This window comes from Anastrepha obliqua, chromosome 6, assembly GCF_027943255.1.
Source record: "Anastrepha obliqua isolate idAnaObli1 chromosome 6, idAnaObli1_1.0, whole genome shotgun sequence".
Lineage (NCBI taxonomy): Eukaryota > Metazoa > Arthropoda > Insecta > Diptera > Tephritidae > Anastrepha > Anastrepha obliqua.
In genome coordinates this window covers 8,024,403-8,048,008 of record NC_072897.1, presented here as the reverse complement: position 1 = coordinate 8,048,008, position 23,606 = coordinate 8,024,403, and positions in this window count along the sequence as shown.

Here is a 23,606-nt window from a genome sequence, read left to right as displayed (position 1 = left end):
TTTTCCATATATTTGCAGACCGTAGTCAATTTTTGATTCTATAATATAATTAGTTTAGTAAGGATAAGTAGTGTGTTTGTGTGTATACAACTTTTTTTTTTTGATGACAAATATTTCACAATATTCAATCTAGTAGCTAGGTCACTTCTTAATTTAATACAGTGAGACTACAGTAAAATTATTTTTATTATCAAAAATAACACCTAGTATTTTTATATAATTTACATTTATTATAATGTGATTGTTATATTGAATATAATAAACTTAAATTGACTACAATTGTGTTTCCTGCAGACATGCAGGTGCTTGCATTTCTCAAATGAAATGAGAGCACCCGAATGTTTTAACCATTCGTCCAAAGCGTTTAGAGCTGTACAAAATGAAGTTTCAATATCAGCTATATTCTTATTATTGCATATTAGCAACCCGCCCGGCTTTGCGCGGGTATAAAATATATACCCTATGTCACTCACTGAAAAAATGAGTAAAATCGTTCCAGTAGTTTTGGCTTATTCATTACTGCCCGTAGCCCGCACGCGTTAAAGTTGGAGTAACACAATTCCCCTTTCTTTACAGCATGAAGATTTCCTGCTATCTTTGGAATATCTAAATTCATACCCTACACTTTTAGATATTTACTTTTTGCATTTTTACATATATATTTATTTCATTTTTACAAAAATTAATATATTACAGAATGTCTTTATATACAACGTTCATAGCTTTCTTGTCATTAGACAATACAAACATGTTTTCTCTAGAGGTTAATCTTGAAAGAGCGACATACAGTTGGCCATGTGAAAAACAGTCAACACTCAAATCTAAGCCTGCAACGTTGAAGGTTTGACCCTGAGATTTATTAATGGTCATTGCAAAAGATGCCTTTACCGGAAATTGGAATGGTAGATCCGATGGTATCAGAGGGATTCGGGGAATCAATACATCTTCTCCGGTACCACATTCTGTGAGTATTGTGCACTCTATTATGAAAGTTTTCAGTGATTTTACCAGCAAACGCGTGCCATTGCAAAGTTTATGTGGATTTAGGTTTCTTAAGAAAATAACAGGACAACCTATTTTCAGCTCCATTTTGTGAGGAGGGAGTCCAGAAGGGTTCAAAGAATTTAGAAATTCTGTAGGAAATTGAACAGCTTCTTCCAAATCGAGAACAGTATCGACCGAGTAGTATATTTTCGTCGGCGCATCAATCTTTGAAATAATCAAGTTATTTACTTTATCTACTTGTTCGTTAGTTGGTGACAGAATAGCTCTTTCTTTAAACCAAGATATTGTCTTATAACTTATGTTATCAATGTCAGGATAGACATTGTTGACTAACTCTTGGATGTTGTCTATCAAAACACAAAGGTTTTCTAGGTTAATCCTTCCCTCACTTTGTGTTAATTCTCCATTGCCAACTTTTAGCAGCTTCTCTGGAAATAGCCTGTTCTCACGTGAAGATGACGAAACCCTCATATTAGTTGTAAGCTCTAATTTATTGACATGCGACCAAAGATGGGATCTTTTTAGCGAAGCATTTATTTCGTCAGCACGTGTTCCTCGAGTCACAACTGGTAGGATTTGACGGAAATCTCCTGATAACAGAATTGTACATCCACCCATAGGTGAATTTTTGTTGCGCAAATCGCGCATTGTCCTATCCAGTGCTTCCACAGACGTCTTGTTTGACATGGTAGCTTCGTCCCAGACTATTAATGAGCAGTCACGCATCAATTTTCCTGTATTGCTCTGTTTAGAAACACTACAGACGCTGTTATCATCATCGGTGGCGATTTTCAGCGGGAGCTTGAATGTAGAGTGTGCGGTTCGGCCTCCTTCCAAAAGAGTAGCGGCAATGCCGGATGACGCAACAGCTAACGCAATTTTTCCGGTAGATCTCACTTTTTTTAAAAGCAGATTGATTAAAAATGTTTTTCCTGTGCCTCCTGGGGCATCAAGGAAAAATAATTTCCCTTCATTGTTATCAATTGTTGATAGTAATGCAGTGAATACTTTTTTCTGATCGATGTTTAATCTTGAGCTATATTTTGTAAAAGTCTCGTTTGATCGTATGATGTTTCTCTTGTGTATTCGGCACTGTTAGTTAAATCAGAGTTAGAGTATAAGCTGGCATCGGCAGCCCAAAATCCTTGATCGTTTTACCCGAAAGTAATTGCACTATTTTGTTTAATTCAAATAATTCTTCGTCAAATATGTTTTGGTCATATTGTACATCAACAGAGTTTAACTCTTGCCATCGCCGAATTAGAATATCACTGGCCATATTTTCTTGAAATTTATTCCATAGACTAACAGAATCAGTTACTTGACAAAACGCTACTATGACGGCACATAAATATCTTAATAATGTAGCTGAACTACAAGCAGCTGCTTCTGATAATGTATTTTCCCAGTGAGAATCGTCTTCCAAGAGCCCCATAGCTTTGCATGCTGCTTGATAAGTATTGTAAACAACACCTTATAAAGTGCTTAGGTGATGTCGGCCCTTTTACAATATGAAGTAACATTCTCAGATGAATGACAATCGAGCGATTCGTAAATACATACATACATACGTCACCATACAATGTAATTCAACATTAATGAGGTGTGGTGAGATTATCGCTTAACGCCTGTTACTTCATTCGGTTGACAGCGAACAAACACACAAACAGCTTTTTTTGGAAAAATAGCTGCTTTTGTTTAAACAATTTTGGTTAAATAACAAATAAATCAATTATTTTTTTGATGCAGGACGAAAGTAAATATATCAAAGTTAAACTTCAAGAAAGTTTCATTTTATTTGGTTGATTTGTTTTTGATTTATGGCCGTGAAAACAAAAAATTTATGTTTTTTGCCACATTTTGACCGATTGCCACGCCCCCTTTATATATTTCTTCACATTATATTGATATAAACCTTCCTCATCAATCAATCTATCTTTAAAAAAAAACCGCACCAAAATCCGTTACGTAGTTTTAAAGATTTAAACATTCAAGGGGACATAGGGACAGAAAAAGCGACTTTGTTTTATAATATTATATGTAGTGATTAAAAATAAGTCGTCAGCGCATAGGCAATGCCTAATGTTTGGTTGCTAACTTCGTCAAAAGCTATTAAAAAAAGAGTCACATAGAGCGGAGATCCTTGCGGGACTCAATTGTGAAGAGGAAAAAAGGGAGAAGAGCTGTTATTTTTCTTGCAACGAAATTTGCGATTGCTCAGAAAAGATTTTATGTAATTGAAGATTTCGGGTCCTTGAAGCTTTTTGAGAACTATGTGATATCCGATTTTGTCAAAACCATTGGAAAGTTGATTGCAAGAACAGATGAGTGTTTTTTTCAGAAATCTGAAGACAACTGGTGGTCAAGAAAAAGTAAGCCATCCAATGTACTGGAACCGGCTTTGAATCCAACTTGGAATGATGATAGATGCTTTTTGGTCGGTAAAAACCATATTAGTCTTTTTGATATAATTTTCTCCATTATTTTGCTCGATACCAAAGCCGCGAAACACTAATGTTAATGTGGATAAAGCCATAATACGTAAGAGCCAAGTAGATCCTTTTAAGTCGGCACTGCAAATAATGCTTGAAATAAACCAAGAATCTGATCTACAGGTGCCCAGAAAGCTTGTAAGAAGGCAATTTAACGAAGCCCAGCTGTTTGGCCGCATAAGCAGAAAAAAACCACTCCTCTCAAAAAGCCATATCAAACACCGACTTGCCTTTGCAAAAGCCTACAAAGGCACATCTATTCAGTTTTGGAAAAACGTACTTTGGACCGACGAAACCAAAATAAATAGGATGGGGCCAGATGAGAAAACTATTGTACGTCGTCCAAAATATCAAGCGCTAAATCCAAGGTTAACAAAAAGACGATTAAACACGGCGGCGGAAGCATCATGGTTTGGGGATCTTTTTCCTGGCATGGGGATGGGCCGATTGTTCGCGTGGTTGGTAAAATGGATAGATTTCATATACTCTAGAATAAAATGGAGCCATTTTTGTTTGAGTTTATGCCATTAAGTTGGACATTTAAGCAGGACTATGATCTACAGCATACTGCAAAGACAGTGAAGAAATGGCTCAGAAGAGCAAAAAGGGGTTTTAAGTGGCGGGTCCCAAGCCCAGCGCACAACCAGCTATCCTGGTATGTTTCGCCTTCTCACGTTAGCTCACTCCCGAACGGTTGTACGGAAGCTATCCAGAGGATAATTGGGCTAATCCGGGGAGTTGTGAGCTGCTTGAGCCATATGCAGAAGAATCGTCCTAGCCACTCTCAAGTGAATGGCGATCAGCAACTTTCCCCACTTGCGTGGACTTCTACATATGTAACCATCCTCAATACACCAAAACTATGCATTATCGTCCAAAATTAGTTTCAACACAAAAAATTAGCAACCATTTTCATCAAATTTGTATAAAGTTTTAAATTTACTAAAACGCTCGCACCAAAATGTGAGGTCATTTTACAATGTATTTTGCTTCTATTGCAATCTTCTGTTTAAATAAAAGCAGTGAACATTAAAGTTACTTTGATTTGAAATTTTCGTGCCTATAATTCAAATATATGTATTTTTAAATGTAAATTTAAGTTATTTGAAAATGTAAAATGAATAAAATTTCGTTCGTTAAGGGAAGTTAGAGATAAGCACATTTAAATGCCATGCAAAATGTCGTCGGCCATTCGTCTATTGGATTTCCTACAGAAGCCTAAAACTATGCAGAGCCAATATACTGAAGAGAGATTTCACTGTAATGAGCTCTCTTAAAAGTTTCACCACACCACGACCAGAGAATGTTAATGCAATAAGAAGGAGCAAATGTTAAATGAGCTTTTCTCGAGTACTAATTTGTAGATTCATACCAGAGAATGTTAATACAATGAGAAGGAGCAAATTTTAAACGAGCTTTTTTCGAGTACTAATTTGTAGATTCATACTAAGGAATTTTCAAATTCAACTTTCCTCACTAGTGGGGGATTGCAAATATTTACCACGCAAGTAGAGGGTTTCTATATTTACTTACCACGCTAGGACAGGAATTCAGATTTTTTCTGCGTTTACCAAACTACTAAGGAATTTCATAAGATTTTTCGGCACACTACTAAGGAAATCGACTTATTTCATGCCCACAGCGAAGCGAATAAATTTGCGATTAAGAAGGCCGCGCGGCAGTTAATTTGTGGTACAGAAGCTAAAATCGGCGGAATTATTCGCTTTGTTTTTTGGCACGTCTTTAATTCAGGTTCAAGTCCTGAAGTCATATTTTTTTTCTTGCACATTTTTTTTTACAATTCAGACCAGGAAAGTTTGGGAAAATTTTTCAGTTTATTTTAATTAAAATTTCTTTAAAATACTGTTTTTCTGTATTTCATAAGTGGAAATTTCTTTCCGGTATAAAATAGTTCATACTGGATATGACCTGATTTTTATATAAATCAATCAAAACAGAAAATATGTACATACATATGTCTTTAATCTCTTTCATCAAATCCAAATTATATTGATGAGAAAATATCATTCTAATATCCGTCCAGAAAGACAAACGCGCATACACATATACATATGCATATAATTACGCATACAAACTTTCAACTAACGCAGAATATGTGCATATAAAACTGCGAATCGAATAAATGACTGATTTAGAAAAGTTCATTAGTAATTGTAGTTTAGCGCAATCGTGAAAGACGTGTCGTGCATGATGAGAAAATATTCTAATATCCATGGATGCATCCAGAAAGCCAAACGCGCATACACGCATATGTATATAAATATATACAAGCCTTCAACGAACGCAAAATGTATGCATATAAAAAACAACAACTGCGACCATCTTCTTGTCCGTCAGGGAAAAGATGGGATATGTATACCCTATGAGCAAAAAGAACCGGGAAGGTGATGTTGACTGTTTTCTTCGATTGCCAAGGCATATTCCACCATGAGTACCTTCCATCGGGCCAGACAGTCAATAGAGAATATTATTTATCCGTTTTGAAACCTTAGAGAGATGCTGTGTGTTGCAAACCGCCGGAAATGTGAGCAAACAATTCTCATATTTGGCATGATGATAACGCGCCATCGCACCGATCAAAGAGAATACGACGAAGGAGCTGAAGGCCATGTCGGCCTACCGGGGGTGTTTGGAGGACTGGGTTAAACGTTGGCACATGAGTGTTGCTTCAGACGGGTCATATTTTGAAGGAGATAATATAAATTTGCCTTAAATTTAACTCTGTTTGGTTTAATTTAAACATTCCCGGTACTTTTTGATCATAGGGTACATATATGCGGCTTTGCGGACAGAAATGTGTGATTCGCTGGATTTGTTCAAGGATTTAGGTCGCATTAACTCGCGACTGTCGTACAGTTAGAAGATATATTTACATACATATAAGGGGGCATACATACATACGGAGCCGCGGCCACTCGACTTGACAAAAATTCATATGGGCGGTTCGTTTTATGAATGAAATTGAAATATGAGCTCGAACTTATGAATGCACTTTTTGTTTTTGTTCTAAATTGTTCAGCGCCGTCGCTGATAGAATCATGGCCGCTGCGACTGCGTCTACGAATGTACTTTGTTTTTGTAGTCGCTAGGCTTAGATTTTAGCTTTGGGCGACATGCGCATGTGAGGTATGTGTTTTTGTTGTGTTCTAGAACATTTTAGAATGTGTGGTGGCAAAGCGGCCATCGCGTTGCGCTTGCTGTTGCTTTTGCGTCTATCAAAGTATTGCGTTTTTGTAAGTATAATATTAGGAATATCGACTGGTGAAAGACAAAAGTACACGGAAGCAAGAAGGGAGCGCTGTGCTCGCGCATATATGCATGAATGTATGAACGTGCATGGATGTAGTAACATATGAATACAATTATTTTGTAGGAAGTTTAGAAGGCAAGTAGGTATATACATACATATGTATGTATATATGCTAGGACATAAAGTGGGCGCGCGCATTCATATCTACGTAGACATCACAAACATTTTGTTCACAACGCAGGCGCAGAAATAAACGCTCTGCGTATTTATCCTCCCCACGTGACTCGCCATCGATTCTCGGCGCAAATTCTTTTTTTTTTCGTTTTTAAATTTAATTTTTTTTAATGTAATCGTAAAACAATTTGTAATAAATTTTATGTATCCGCTTATCATTTCAAAAGTAACAAAATGGTAAAAAAATAAGCAGTCGAAGAAATAAACGCACCTGAGTTGTGGTTCGATGATTCATCGCTCGATGAAAGATTAGTGGAACTAGCTAGGTGTAGAAAACAGGTGAGGGGCGCATCCAACCCCCCTGTAATGGCTTCCACTGAGTAAGTTTAGTATTTTCAAAATGCGTTGACGTACTTAATATTACAGAAATTTCCTTACAGTTTTTTAAAGAACTTTAGATTATCTAAAGAGGCGTTTATGAACCTACTGCCCAGTACAGAAAACCAGTTGCAGCAGTGCACCCGAGCCAAGAGCTCTTCACTATTATCCAAAAAAAAAGCAACACAAATTATTAATGTGTGTGCAGCTTTGCACAACATTTGCTTGTTTTATAATGTTCAATTTCCGGATGAAGAGTTATCCGATGAGACCCTCAACGATGATGCGGAAGATATTGAAGTGGAGCCAAATAACAGAGAAGCAGAAAACATAAGAAATGAAATTCTTAGAATCTCAATCGTACAAAAAAAAGCTCACAGTAACATTTGCACCTTCTCATTGCATTAACATTCTCTGTTCATACTTTATATGTACATATATGATGGTATATGACAATATACATAATTAGGGAGTTCACAAAGTGTACTATTGATGCTATTTCTCCCTTCTGCTATTGAAATAGCACAGTTGTATAGTCGAACGTGTGAACATCCTTTGCTATTTGATGTACTATTGTGAATGCTATTCACCCAATCAATCAGCTGCTTAGCAGAAGTGAAAGTAATACAAAATATAAATATAAACATAAAAATGCCTAGGAGGAGCGAAAAAATAAACTAATAGCAGCGATTTGTCAAAAATATACACACGACATCTTCATTGTGGACGAGAGTAAGTAATCCAACACTTCCGTTGTGCTCTTTTTACGTGTTGATTGTAGGTGATGAAGACGAGCAGGAAGATATCGATGAAAGTTTCAGACTGAATATGCTGATATTGCTAAACAATCGCCGAGGTGTCCATTTAGGAATTCCTAAGTCAAACCAATGGAAGCTGAATGTATTGGAGCATTTAGATGAAAACAAATTTTGCCAAATGCTGCGGGTAAACCAAATGGAGTTTGACCAGAAGAAGAGAATTCTCTTCTGCCGCCGTCCATCTCCGAGTTGGGTTGCTGCGAATGCGCTTGCCTCTGTCCTGAAATAAAAAAAGTTTTTAAAAAGCGAAATGAGTTGGCATTTAAAAAAATATTACTTACTTTATTATTTTGCTCTAATTCCATTCTAATTCCGATTTTTCTTTTGCACAAATTGTGATGGTAAACAAAATCAGTTGATCGTATAGCATAGACAAATAGCACACTAAACATACCTTTTAAAGTTGTATTGAAATAGCAGTATTTGTACATGTTAAACAAAAACAACAACTTTACAACTGTGCTAATACAATAGCATGATTAAAGAAATACGACAAATAATACATATTGTGAACTCCCTAAATATGTAGGTACATGTCAATAGGAGGTATTTGCATTCAGAAAAAAAGAACGGTTTCAGATAAATCAACACTTATTTTATATTGTATGTCAATTTATAATTTATGTATTCGACAGCATTTACATGCATATGTATGTATTTTTTTTTTTTTTTTTTTTTTGTTTTTGTTTTTTATGGAGGTGGCACAAAGCATTGAAAGCCGAAAAGTGTGAGACTAGCCTTTCGGCTCACCCACTAAAAACCCACCCCAGCTCCGTTTCCCTCCCGCGGGACAACCGTTAAGTAGTACTTCACGGAAGGGGGAGCGGCCTATTGCCTCTTCATGAAGATCTGCGCTGTTGTTCAGCGCGACGCAGTTTGGAGATTATTATTTTTGCCATATTACATACAGCGGACCAATATTCTTCGGACTCTAACATAATATCGACTAGGTTATCAGCCGTAATTGGCTTCCCCACCCTAGTGCTTAGTTCCTCCCTTTCTAACGCAAATCGCGGACAGACAAACAAAACATGTTCTGCGTCTTCTACAGCTGGTGCACAATAAGAACAGTACGGGTCGTCTTCGTGCTTAAACCTATATAGATAGGATTTAAAACACCCATGTCCCGTCAGTATTTGGGTCAGATGATAGTCTAACTGTCCATGCTTACGGCTAACCCATTTGGCTATTAAGGGAATCAGACGGTACGTCCAGCGTCCGTTCAGGGACGAACTCCAACTTCCCTGCCATGAACGCATGCTACGCTCTCTTGCTATCTTGCGTATTGTCACCCGTTCTGAAGTAGCTTTTTTTTGGTATATTTCAGCATACTCTGTTGCCATTAGGTTGATTGGGAGTAGTCCTGCTATAACCATAATGGCGTCTTCCGATACCGTGCGAAACGCGCAGCACACTCTGAGGGCACTTAATCGGTACACTGATTTCATGCACTTCACATATGAGGTGCAATTTGTGGCTTCCGCCCATGCTGGAGCTGCATACAGCATGATCGATGAGACAACAGAGTTGAGTAGTCTCCTACAGTTTTGCCTAGGGCCTCTGATGTTCATCATTATTCGTGTTAGCGCAGTTACTGCTTCTGCTGCCCTGCTGCTCGCGTACGCCAAGTGCTCTTTAAAATTAAGCCTACGGTCGATTATTACTCCCAGGTACTTAATGAATGGCTTCGATCTTATGCCATGACCGCCCACCATTATATTTGCCGACTCCACCTTCTTCCTGCTGCTAATGAGCACTACCTCCGTCTTATGATCAGCAAGAGTTAGACCATTCTTGCACAGCCATTCTTTTACCACGCCTACAGCCTGGTTGCAGGTTGCTTCTGCTTGCTGTAGTACTTTAGCTACGACCACAACAGCGATATCGTCAGCAAACCCTATAATTTTGGACCCTGGGGGTAAACTGAGACGTAAGACTCCGTCGTACATAATATTCCACAGCAAGGGGCCTAGGACTGAGCCTTGTGGAACTCCGCCAGTTATTTTATATTCCCTAACACCCGCATCGGTATTATAGCGAAGGGTTCTGTCAGTGAAATAACTGAGTATAATCTTTCGTATATACGTTGGAACCTGGAAGCAATCAAGCGCCATCAGAATCTGGTTCCAGTTCGCGGTATTGAAGGCATTCTTTACGTCTAGCGTTGCCATTAGGCAGTATTCCTTGCTACCGCATAACCACCGAGTTCCTTCGATTGCCTTCTGCGCAATGTTTTTAACCGCAACTACAGCATCTGTAGTTGAGCGAGCCTTACGGAATCCGAATTGCGAGGGTGATAGACCGCCTGCGTCATCAATGGCGGCCTCCAGACGATTAGCGATCAACCGTTCTAGAATTTTACCTGCGGTGTCGAGCATGCAAAGGGGGCGGTAGCCTGTAGGATCTTCCGCTGGTTTAGATCCTTTTGGAATCAGCACCAGTTTCTGTAACTTCCACTGAGTTGGAAATGTGCCTTCTTTTAGACATGTATTGTAGAGATCTACAAAAATGTCGGTATGGCTTCGAATTGCCACTTTTAGTGCCTCGTTGGGGACTCCGTCTGGGCCAGGAGCTTTATTGTTTTTGATCCGTTTAGTGATCATCAGGAGCTCATCTTTGTCTGTCAACTGCATATTTTGGTCCCCCTCACAACATTTTTCCAAATCATAGGCTCGGAGAGCATCTTGTACTGGGAACAATGTTTCAACTACATTACGCAGTGTGGCCGGGCACGTTGTTGGGAGTGGCTTGAAAACTTTCAGTTTTTTCATGACTAGCCTATACCCGAGTCCCCAAGGGTTACTATCGACTTCGTCACATAGTTGGAGGAAACATTGTCGTTTACTCCCTTTAATTGCCTTTTTCAGGGCCTTCCTTTTTTGCTTATACTGGAGCTGATTCCCTTGGAAACTGTGCGTGCCCCTAGAACGTTGATAAACTCGCCTTGCTCTGTTGCACTCGCTACGCAATTCCGCAATCTCCGCTGTCCACCAGTAAACGGGTTCACTATTATGCCTGTTAGGCCTTGTTTTAGACATGGCTGCGTCGCATGCTTTTGTTAGGTGCTTCATAGTTTGTGTAGCCTTCTCAGTTGCATCACCAGTGAGTGTTACATCTGCCAGCATGACTTCGATTACTTCAGCCTCCATTGAGTCGACCCTGTATCTCGCGTCGTATGTATATGGCACCTTTGATTCGTCATGTTTCTTTATTTCGCATATTATCGCGAGATGGTCACTCCGGGTATAATGCTGGCTAACAAACCATTTCGTCGAGCGAGCAAGGTTGGGACTCATGAAGGTAAGGTCAATTATCAATCCCGTTCCTGCCTTTTGGAATGTCTGCTGGTTCCCTGTGTTCATAAGGACTATGTCTAACATGGCGAAAGTTTCCAAGAGGGCTTGACCTCTTTGACTTGTTCGCGGGCATCCCCAGTTCACAGCCCATGCGTTGAAATCACCAGCTACGACCACAGGTCTGTGGTCTTTAATATCTTGGGCGAGATTCACTAGGATGCAGGTAGCTTCGGTCAGAGTTAAGCTGGGTGGTAGGTAGCAGCTATAGACGTATGTTTCCCCAATACGCGCTCGTACAAATCCGCGAGCTGCCTTCACGCTCATAAGTCGGGAGCTATTTGTCCCACAGTTCCAGATTGACGACTTGCTAGTAATATCAGAGGCCCAGCCATTGCCTTCTAGGTGTTTATAGGGTTCACTGAGTACAGCAACGTCTATTTTGTGTTCCCGTATAGACTGCGTGAGTAGGTCTTGTGCGCTTTCGCAGTGGTTAAGGTTTAGTTGTAAGATATTCATTTCTGTCGTATTTCTTTCAGAGCTCTCTGGTATTCTGGTCACTTACTGCTGTATGTATGTACATTTGTATATGAAAAACAATAATGCACAAGCGCAAGAACATCATCTTCCTTTCATACATACATATGTACATATGCATTTATGTCCAATAACCTTGACTTATGTATGTACACATGTCACAGCACATCACATTCTTATAAGAAATCAAATACACATACGCACTAGTGAACGAGTTTCCTCCTAACAAGTGCAAAAACAATTCTGCTCTATGTATGTATATATACCCAATTTATGTCCTAGCATATATACATACATATACGAATATACCTACTTGCCTTCTAAACTTCCTACAAAATAATTGTATTCATATGTTACTACATCCATGCACGTTCATACATTCATGCATATATGCGCGAGCACAGCGCTCCCTTCTTGCTTCCGTGTACTTTTGTCTTTCATCAGTCGATATTCCTAATATTATACTTACAAAAACACAATACTTTGATAGACGCAAAAGCAACAGCAAGCGCAACGCGATGGCCGCCTTGCCACCACACATTCTAAAATGTTCTAGAACACAACAAAAACACATACCTCACATGCGCATATCGCCCAAAGCTAAAATCTAAGCCTAGCGACTACAAAAACAAACATTCGTAGACGCAGTCGCAGCGGCCATCATTCTATCAGCGACGGCGCTGAACAATTCAGAACAAAAACAAAAAGTTCATTCATAAGTTAGAGCTCATATTTCAATTTCATTCATAAAACGAGCCGCCCATATGCCAATTTTCGCGACCATTCGAAAATAGTCAATATTGGAATATTTCGCGTGGAATTATTTGCCAATATTTGATAAATCTTAAATTTTTGTCATGTCGAGTGGCCGCGGCTCCGTATGTATGTATGCACCCTTATATGTATGTAAATATGTCTTCTAACTGTGCGACAGTCGCGAGTTAATGCGACTTCCAGCGAATCACACATTGCTGTCCGCAAAGCCGCATATATGTACTTATGATCAAAAAGTACCGGGAATGTTTAAATTAAACAAAACAGAGTTAAATTTAAGGCAAATTTATATTATCTCCTTCAGAATATGACTCGTCTGAAGCAACACACATGTGCCAACGTTTAACCCAGTCCTCCAAACACCCCCGGCAGGCGGATTTGTATTCTCTTTGATCAGTGCGATGGCGCGTTATCATCATGCCAAATCTGAGAATTGTTTGCTCACATTTCCGGCGGTTTGCAACACACAGCATCTCTCTAAGGTTTCAAAACGGATAAATAATATTCTCTATTGACTGTCTGGCCCGATGGAAGGTACTCATGGTGGACTATGCCTTGGCAATCGAAGTCAACATCACCTTCCCGGTTCTTTTTGCTCATAGGGTATACATATCCCATCTTTTCATTGACGGGCAAGCAGACGGTCGCAGTTGTTGTTTTTTGTATGCATACAATTTGCGTTCGTTGAAGGTTTGTATATATTTGTATACATATGCGTGTATGCGCGTTTGGCTTTCTGGATGCATCCATGGATATTAGAATATTTTCTCATCAATATGTGTATGTAAGTAGTTCAGATTTGAAATATAGGAATGCATATTCATATGATTGCCTTTATGGTTGTTTTACATATAAATTAATTCAAAAGAAGTATGAATAATGTTATATAGAAAATAAATTTCTAAATAACAGGTATTAGAAAAACCTGAATACACTATTTTAAATCAATTCTAATTAAACCAAATATAAAAAATGAAATAAAAATATCGAACAAAAAACTGTGTACAGGACTTGAACCTGAGTCAAATATGGGACGATGTACTGCATATACGACACGTCTTTCACGATTGCGCTAAACTATAATTACTAATGAACTTTTCTAAATCAGTCATTTATTCGATTCGCAGTTTTATATGCACATATTCTGCGTTAGTTGAAAGTTTGTATGCGTAATTATATGCATATGTATGTGAGTTTGCGCGTTTGGCTTTCTGGACGGATATTAGAATGATATTTTCTCATCAATATAATTTGGATTTGATGGAATAGATTATAGACATATGTACATATTTTCTGTTTTGATTGATTTATATAAAAATCAGGTCATATCCAGTATGAACTATTTAATACCGAAAAGAAATTTCCATTTATAAAATACAAAAAAAAACAGTATTTTAAAGAAATTTTAATTAAAATAAACTCAAAAATTTTACCAAACTTTCCTGGTTTGAATTGTAAAAAAAAAATGTGCAAGAAAAAAATATGACTTCAGGACTTGAACCTGAATTAAATACGTGCCAAGAAACAAAACGAATAATTCCGCCGACTTTAGCTTCTGCACCACAAACTAACTGCCGCGCGGTCTTCTTAATCGCAAATTTATTCGCTACGATTTCCTTAGTAGTGTGCCGAAAAATCTTATGAACTTCCTCAGTAGTTTGGTAAACGCAGAAAATATCTGAATTCCTGTCCTAGCGTGGTAAGTAAATATAGAAACCCTCCACTCGCGTCACTCGCGTGGTAAATATCTGCAATTCCCACCTCGTGAGGAAAGTTGAATTTGAAATGACCTTAGTTTGAATCTACAAATTAGAACTCGAAAAAAGCTCATTTAACATTTGCTCCTTCTCATTGCATTAACATTCTCTGCTTCTATGTATGTAAATATGTGTTCCAACTGCTCGACAGCCGCAGCTGTTGTGAGCCAAATGTTCGCAAAAGCTACAGTAATAGGCAAAAACGACAAGTACTATATGAAAAAGTTCTGGCCCGGACATTTCGATACAAGGGAAAATTTCTAAACCATTATTCTCCATATTCCTTTACGTATGTTGTTCTCCGATTGATAAAAAGGGCACAAAAGCATATGCATATTAGCAGCAAAGAAATAAACTTACTGTAAAATATGAGTGCGGGTTTTTTGTAGGCTACTGTGCAGACGTTCAGGCTTCCCATGAAGCTCAAAGTGCCAAACATTTAATATTGAACAATTCACTGAAGCTTCTGCGAGTTGTGTTGATGTGCAGTATTGTTCATAACAACAGATACCGAATTTTTAACCAAAATTTTTCATTCCATATGTACTTTTTAGTTCAAAGCTTTAACACTTAACACTCGACATTAATATAAATATTCATATACCAAATAATAAGTTACACTTCATACAAAAGGTCTAAAAAGGTATCTAAGTATATTATGGGGCAGTTTTGTTTACGCTTCATAATTCATAATTTTCGGCACAATGCTGTGCCTTTGAATGCGCGAGTTACATATGTATAGTAGAGTGTGATATTGGTCCCGGATCTCGATTTGCTAGATCTGGGGAGCAAAAACCAGCATCAATAGCAATGGCAATGTCATGTAAGTATTTCTGATCTTTACTTAAGCTTATTGCGTCAAGCGTTCGTGGAAGAGAGCATTCGATCCTCTGAAAAGCAACGATGGACAAAGATTCACATTTAGCCAGCTGTTTGCCAAGAAGCCCACTGAAAGACTGAGGACCTGTTGTTTTACCATCAAGTATTTCAACTAGATGCCTCAGAGGTAATTCATTAAAATGGAGGAGACAGATAGCCCATTGTACTGGTCTTTTTAAACGCGTTTCAATGAATTTTATTGCACCATTCTTCCACCCAGTATTTGTTGACGTACCATCACATCCAATCACTACAACATTAGATTTATTTATACCATTTTCTTCAAAATAATTTACAATGCTGTATGCTGTGTCCTTTCCACTTTTTGAAGTAGGTACTAAATGACAAAGGTACTTTGAGCCTGGTTCTGCTATTACTGAAATGTGCTCTTCGTTTTTTATAGATTGATAACGTTTGTTTCCTTTTTCAACTAAAACTAAAGTGTCATCCATCCTGCCATCAAAATACACACACATCGGATCGTTTAATTGCTCTATTGCATTCCCCGATTCGATAAGTTTTAGTCTACATTTTTCTTTTTCTCTTCTCATTTTGCTTCGATCAACAACAAAAGAAGTATCTTTGTCCGTTATAAGACCAACGTCTTTAAATGCACTAGACACAATAGCTGCTGCTGCTCTATCAGATACTCCAAAATGATCACTTGTTAAGGCCGTTGCTGGAAGTGATAAGCGCATCTGTGCATTTTTTGAACTTGCTGACTGAGAGGAAATAGAGCGTGGGGTCTGAAAATCGGGATCATTCTTATCATTGTCAACTTCAGGAGTTATCTCTGTTTCAGAATCAATACTACTACAAGAAGGTCCAGGTAAGTTGGTCTGACTTAAGTGACGAGCTTTTCTCTGCAATTTTAATGTAAGCTTTTGAGTTTCTTTGGTATCTACTGTCCCAATCTTTCCTTGTCCGAGATATCTTTGAGCATATAGAAATTTGATTTCTAATGGCGGTATCTTTCTATCTTTAGGGCATGTGCAGTTGATAGTTACCGGCCTGGGACAAATACACTTGTCAAAGCTTCTTTGACAAAAGCAATTGAGTGTCATCTCGCACTTGCAGGACGAAATGTCAAATAATGTACTTGAAGATTGTTCAATAAAATCATTGTACTTCTTTTGTTTCTCAGGTGTGTCTTTGTCCCTTGAATAAGATTTACGAAGAGTGTAGTATCGATCATGTAGATGTTTAATCTTTTGTACAACTCTTGTGTGGGAAACTATTGGAATCGAAGCCTTGGAATAAAGGGACTCAGTCTGATGAGCTACAGTATCTGCTACAACTGTGAAGCTTAACTTCTGACCAGAACTGGCAGCAGAAGATTCTACTGACATTTTGTACCTCAATTCTTGCCAACATTGTATAATGTCGGTATTAGTGGGAAGGACCGATGACAGCAGTGGTTTAGGTGCACCAAAAAATGGGCAGTGTATGTCCTTACGAGTAAGAGACATGAATAAAATGTTTCAAGAGATTTAATGTTAAGTAATTGTGTAAACTATGTAATTCAAAAGAACATCGAATAGAATTTTTTTTGACCAAACAGCGCTGTTCGACAAGAGTGAAAGCAGAACTGGTAATTACCAGAGAGTACTAGCTCTTCCGTGCACTTCGTTTATCGGTATGCCAGAATCAAAACCAAAATGAAAAGAAAGACGATGGAATACAAGTAACCAAGTGGAAGACGATCTAAAGCACAGACGTGTTGTAGTAGCCGTAAGCCGCTTTCACGCAAGCCTCATTTGGCATAGGCTTCCTTAGTAAATTTGGTGTAAAATTGGTAAAAGTTAATCGCTCAGAACCACAGAAATGGATAGATTAGTAAATTAAAAATCTACTACTCAATGCTGAAAGTGCTATGTATAAAAAGGGAGCTCGATCTTTAATCATTTACAACTTCTACAAGTTTTCGTAAATCAGCTAGATTTGGGATAAAATTTGTAAATTTTATATGCAATGCGCGAACGGAAGATATTAACCGATTTGAAATTTCTTTTTTTTCCTAAATTTGTATTGATATGTAGCAACTTTTCCCTGCTATTACGATATGATTTGAAAAAATTTACGTATTTCACTCCGGTCTAATGTATACAAACAGTTACATTGATTTCAAAGCCAATGTACCTGATAAATTCGAAGAATTTTTAAATAAAATTGACAATAGCAGTAACCAAATATCGATTTCCGGCACATCTCGCAATTCATAAACTTTCCAGAGAATAAACAATTTTTTATTAAAACATAATCAGCAATTTTTAGCAAGTAAGCAAATATGTACACATATGAACCTTAAGTGAAATATTGTAATAAAATCTGTATATGTTGCACTTCCGCTCCCATACCGTAAATGCAATACTAAATAATATTAAAAAATTAATTTATTATTTTTCGGTCGCAATTGCAACCGTTTCATAAAGTAACATAAAGAAGAATTAAGAAAATATTGTCAAATTCGCATTTATTGCATTTCCGTTCCCATTACGAAAATGCAATGTTGAATTACTCTATAAAAGCACATACATATGTAAATAGTTTTAAGTCAGTCTTGTTCCTCCCGTTCATCGGAGTAGTTGCGGAGTTTAATAAATAAACGAAATAAACGGAAACAAATTTAGTTTTTTTTTTTAACGCGAGTTAACGGCTAAAACGTAAATGGCGCAGTCGGTAGGATCCTTTAAGAATTAAAAGGATCCAGTGATACGAAAATACGGGCAGTGAAAAAACAAAAAAATTTTATAAACACCCAAAACTAATCCTGCGAATCCGTAGCCAACTCAGGAGTTGACCGGACCCTCCAGGGTATAACTTAACAGTACGTTAACTAAAATAGAAAAAATAGTGCAGTGAACATTTATGCAACTTGAACACCACTAAAATAGTGCAGTGAACATTTATGCTACTTGAACATCACTAAAATAGAAAAAATAATGCAGTGAACATTTATGCAACTTGAACACCACTAAAAAGAAAAAATAGTGCAGTGAACATTTATGCTACTTGAACACCACTAAAATAAAAAAAACACCAGTCTAACGGTTAGACGCGATAGAAGTGAAACCTTCCGTAAAACAAACTGAGAGAGAATAAGACGAAAGCAGGATTAGGAGCAAGATAATTATAGGTTCATTATAATATTGCTATAAAGTTCATATTTTATTTTCTTCATTTTATTATTATTCATCCTCAATGTTTTCAATTTCAACAAATGATACGAGTGGCTTATGATAGCTAAAATATGATACAAATGCTTTGGTTTCGATGTTGTCAACATGTCTTTGAAATACCGCGTCAATGGTTGTTTTTGATCGTGTTGTCGATTCAGTGCGATTGTTACACATTTTTAAATTGAATGTTGTGTTGAGAACGTCAATTAAAGGAACCGCTGTGTCCAATGCAAAATTTACGATAAAATCGCCACTTAAAATCATTGGAACTTTATTGTAATCTTTTCTAAGTATCCGCGATACTTCTGGTGTATACTTTATTAAATTTTCGTGAATGAATTCCGTGATGCTATTTATTTATTTTTTTCTGTCGATACTCACGACACTTTTCTGCATTATTTTTCGGCATAATTGCGGTAAATATTTAAAAATGAAAATATTTACGAATATAAAAATACACACGCGGTTGCTATTATGAGCGTCCCCAGCAAAACCTGCGTGACCGAAACTCTAACACAATTACATTTTTTTGAATGTTACAAACACATATGCACGCAGGTTTTGCTGGGGCGTGACCGAAACTCTAACACAATTACACATATGCACTCGTATTTGTTTGAAAATCGACTTTTTTTTTTGGTTCTCCGTCACCTTTGGAAAATGTGTAAACAGTAAGCAAACTTTATTCACAAATTTTTCCTTATTTTTGCATCAGTAAAATTAAACAAACGCCGTAGCCGAATGGGTTGGTGCGTGACTACTATTCAGAATTCACAGAGAGAACGTCAGTTCGAATCTCGGTGAAAACACCAAAATTAAGGAAAACTATTTTTCTAATAGCACTCACCCCTCAGCAAGCAATGGCAAAACACCGAGTGTATTTCTGCCATGAAAAAAGCTCCTCATAAACATATCATAAAATAAAATTAAATAACTGTATAAAAAAATTTTTTTTCTTGTGATTCGAACCAAGGATTTTGGATCGGAAGCTCACATTGCTAGCCGCTCGGCTATCGCGCCATGCTGTCGGCGCTGGCCTAAAAGTTATTTAGTTCGTCGCTACGTGTATATGTAATATTCGTAGCCAAGAGTGTCGCTTTTTTCGTTTCACTTTTTCTCAAATCACTCCCAACGATTCTAAAGAAGTTTTCACTTAAAAAAAAAAAAAATAGTGCAGTGAATATTTACAACAATAGACTACTATATTTTTTTTCTAAAACTGTATTCCAAGAGGCAACAATCCTTTGACAAACGGAGAAGAATGGAAGAACAGGCTCACATTGCATCCGTCAGCGTGGCCGAAGAACTGGCCAGAAAGGATCAACAATTAGAACGCTTACGCCAAGCATACTTAGACCTAGAACAACAAACACAACAGTTACAGCAACAACAGCAAAACCTGGAACAACACCATATACAAGACAACAGTAGAAGAGACAACATTTTGAAAACAATAAATCACTTGCCAACTTTACTCAAGGATGTGCATCAACCCAGTGGGCCAGTAAGGAAGGTGTGCCTGTATAAGCAGTTGCTTGGTTTGCGGATGATGGAGGGTGACATTATGTGCAGCTACATCAATAAGTTTTGCTCAGCGGTGGACAAGCTCTCGGAGCTAGACATTAAACTCAGCGAGGAGCTAGCAGTCATAATGTTGCTTTCAAGCTTCCCTAAGCACTATAAGAATTTTGTGATAGCCATGGAAACACGCTACAGTTTGCCTTCGCTAGAAGTATTAAAAATAAAATTATTGGAAGAAGGTGAGCGCAGGGGCACCGAATTCAAGGCGGTAAATTGCAGCGAGTAACAGGCATTCCATGCAAATACAAAGGCGTTACGGAAAAAGAGAGGGGAAAAGAAAGATATCGAATGCTACAGGTGCCCGCGCGGTCATTATAGAAATCAGTACAAAAATAAAATCAAAGAAGAATCTACAAAAACGCAACAACAACGTCGATCATTTAAAGTTTTAGCAGCGGCAGATGTAAGTAAGTTAGAAGGTTCGAGCTGGTGTCTAGACAGGGCGACAGCGCACATGAGTTGCGCGCGTAGTCTTTTTACGAATTATGTTCTCCAAGAAGAGAATGTGGCGTTGGCTGATAATAACGTTATACGTGCAGTAGGCAGAGGCGACGTTATTTTTCGAACTGAATTCTGTGAACTCAAATTACAGAATGTTTTGCATGTACCGCAAATTAAGGGGAATTTCGTGTCGGTTAGTCGAGCCGTCGAACATGGGTGTACAGTTAACTTCAACAACAAGTACGCGGTTGTAAGTCAGCAAGGCCAGCCAATTTTGAGGGCTGTGAAGAAAAACAAACTTTTTGTAATCGAAAGTAATGGTGACGTATGCTTTAGCACAGTACAGTGCAGTGCGGCAATGTGGCACTTTCGATATGGCCATTTGAATTATGGCAGCCTCATAAAGCTCACCAAAAATATGATGGTGCTTGGCATAGATAACGTAGATTTTTCAGACAAGTCACAGTGTAGGACGTGTATGAAGTGTAAAATACACACTCAACCATTTTCAACAGCGTCCGAAAATCGAGCAACGCAACTACTGGAATTAGTGCATACTGATGTTTGTGGTCCGTTTGAGAAGCGTTCTCTTGGTGGGTCAGCTTATTTTTTAACTTTCATCGACGACATGTCTCATCGCATATTTATATTTTTTCTCAAGTCAAAGGACGAGGTCTTTGAAAAATTTGTTTCATTTAAAAATATGATAGAACGTCAGACTGGACGAAAAATTAAAGTGATACGTAGCGATAACGGACGAGAATACGCCAATAAACGTTTTGACGATTTTTTGAAGCAGCATGGCATAACGCGTCAACTTACTGTGCCGCATAGCCCCCAACAGAATGGCGTAGCAGAACGAGCAAATCGCACTCTTGTTGAGATGGCGAGAAGTTTACTAGTGCATTCTAATATGCCCGAGTTTCTGTGGGCAGAGGCAGTACAGACAGCGGTTTATATTAGAAACAGATCGCCAACTACAGCCTTAGTTGGTATGACACCGTTCGAAGCGTGGAGTGGCAGAAAGCCCAATGTGCGGAATATGCGTATATTCGGGTCAGTGGCTGTTGGTTTGGACAAGATGCATCACAGCAAATTTCAGGCGAAAGGAAAAGAGTACCGTCGGGTAGGGTATTCGTTAGTATCAAAAGCGTACAGGCTCTACGATAAAGAAAAACACCAAATCGTAGAAAAACGTGATGTTTTGTTTGATGAGCCTCTACACGCAGCCCAAAATGATGACCAGATTGTATTCAATTTTCCAGCAGAAAATTCAACAGCTGATACACTAGGCCATGATAGAGTGAAGCTACTTCCATGTAGTGATGACGATGATCAGCAGGCAGATTCGTTCAGTGATAGTATGGGGAGTGATGAATACGCCAGCGCAGAAGAGTCAGAACTGGTACACAAGCAAGGCGTGAAGATCGGACCCGGCAGACCGAAATTAATTCGAACTGGTATGCCAGGACGTCCAAAGAAAGATTACAATATCATCCACGCAGTACAAGCTAAAGAGATACAGTTGCCGCAAACATTTGGTGAAGTATGTGGCAGTAAGCACGGTTCATATTGGCAGGCAGCCATGGACGCAGAATATGAGGGACTGGTGGCGAATGGTACGTGGACGCTGACAGACTTACCCAAAGGCCAGAAGGCGATTAGCTGTAAATGGGTTTACACAGTCAAGAGAAACGAAGTTGGTGATGTTAAAAGCCATAAAGCACGTTTGGTAGCTAAAGGGTGCTCGCAAAAGTTCGGCGTGAACTATGATGAAACATTCTCACCGGTGTGTCGGTATGAAACAATACGCTTAATTCTTGCGCTTTCTGTTGAACTGAAACTGCACCTGCATCAAATGGACGTTTGTACAGCATATCTTAATAGCGAGTTAAAAGACGTAGTCTATATGAATCAGCCGGAGGGGTATGCAGACAAGACCTGTCCCGGAAGAGTATTGAGGTTGAACAAGGCGATTTATGGTTTAAAGCAAGCAGGAAGGGAGTGGAACTCCAAGCTGAATGCAGCGCTAGTTGAAATTGGGTTCACTCAGTGCCAAAACGAGCCATGCTTGTATAAGCAGGACATAAAAGTTAGTCTTTGTTTAATTCTAATTTATGTAGATGATTTGCTTATAGCGTGCCAGAAGAAGACAGATTTGATACAAATCAAGTCGATGATTTCAACAAAGTTTGAATGCGTCGACAAGGGTCAATTGCAGATGTTCTTGGGTATGCAGATACAGCGCGATGGCGATTTAGGCAACATATCGATGAACCAATCACTTTATATCAAAGATATGCTACAGCGTCACAGCATGCAGCAATGTAGGGTCGCAGCAACGCCATTAGATGCAGGGTATCAAGTACCATGTGACAGCGAAAGATGCGAGGTAGAAGATCCAACGGCATATCAATCAGCGATCGGCGAGTTAATGTGGCTAGCTTTGACTTCCAGACCAGATATTTATCATTCAGCTGTAAAGTTGGCACAGAGGAACATAGAACCCACATAGGGAACATGTCGCAGGTGTGAAGCATGTAATGCGGTACCTAGCAGCCACAATAGATCTGAAGCTGAACTATCGCGCATGTGGGCAGGCGCTTGAAGGATTCGTAGATGCGGACTGGGGCGGTGATATAAGCAATCGCAGATCATACACCGGATATGTGTTTTTTCTGGCCGGTGGACCAATTTCGTGGAAGTCGGAGAAACAGGGATCCGTGGCCTTGAGTAGCACGGAGGCTGAGTTCAAGGCATTGTCGTCAGCTGCGAAGGAAGCGTTGTATTTGAGACGCTTAATGATTGAGATTGGCAGTGGTAAAGCTAATACACCAATTGTTATATATGGTGACAATCTCAGCGCCTAAAGCTTAGCTAAAAATCCAGTATACCATGCAAGATCAAAGCACATCGACATGAGAAAACACTTCGTCCGAGAGCTTGTTCAGAATGGCGATATAGAATTAAGATACATTTCAACTGAGAACATGATAGCTGGTGTACTAACTAAGAATTTGTTGAAAA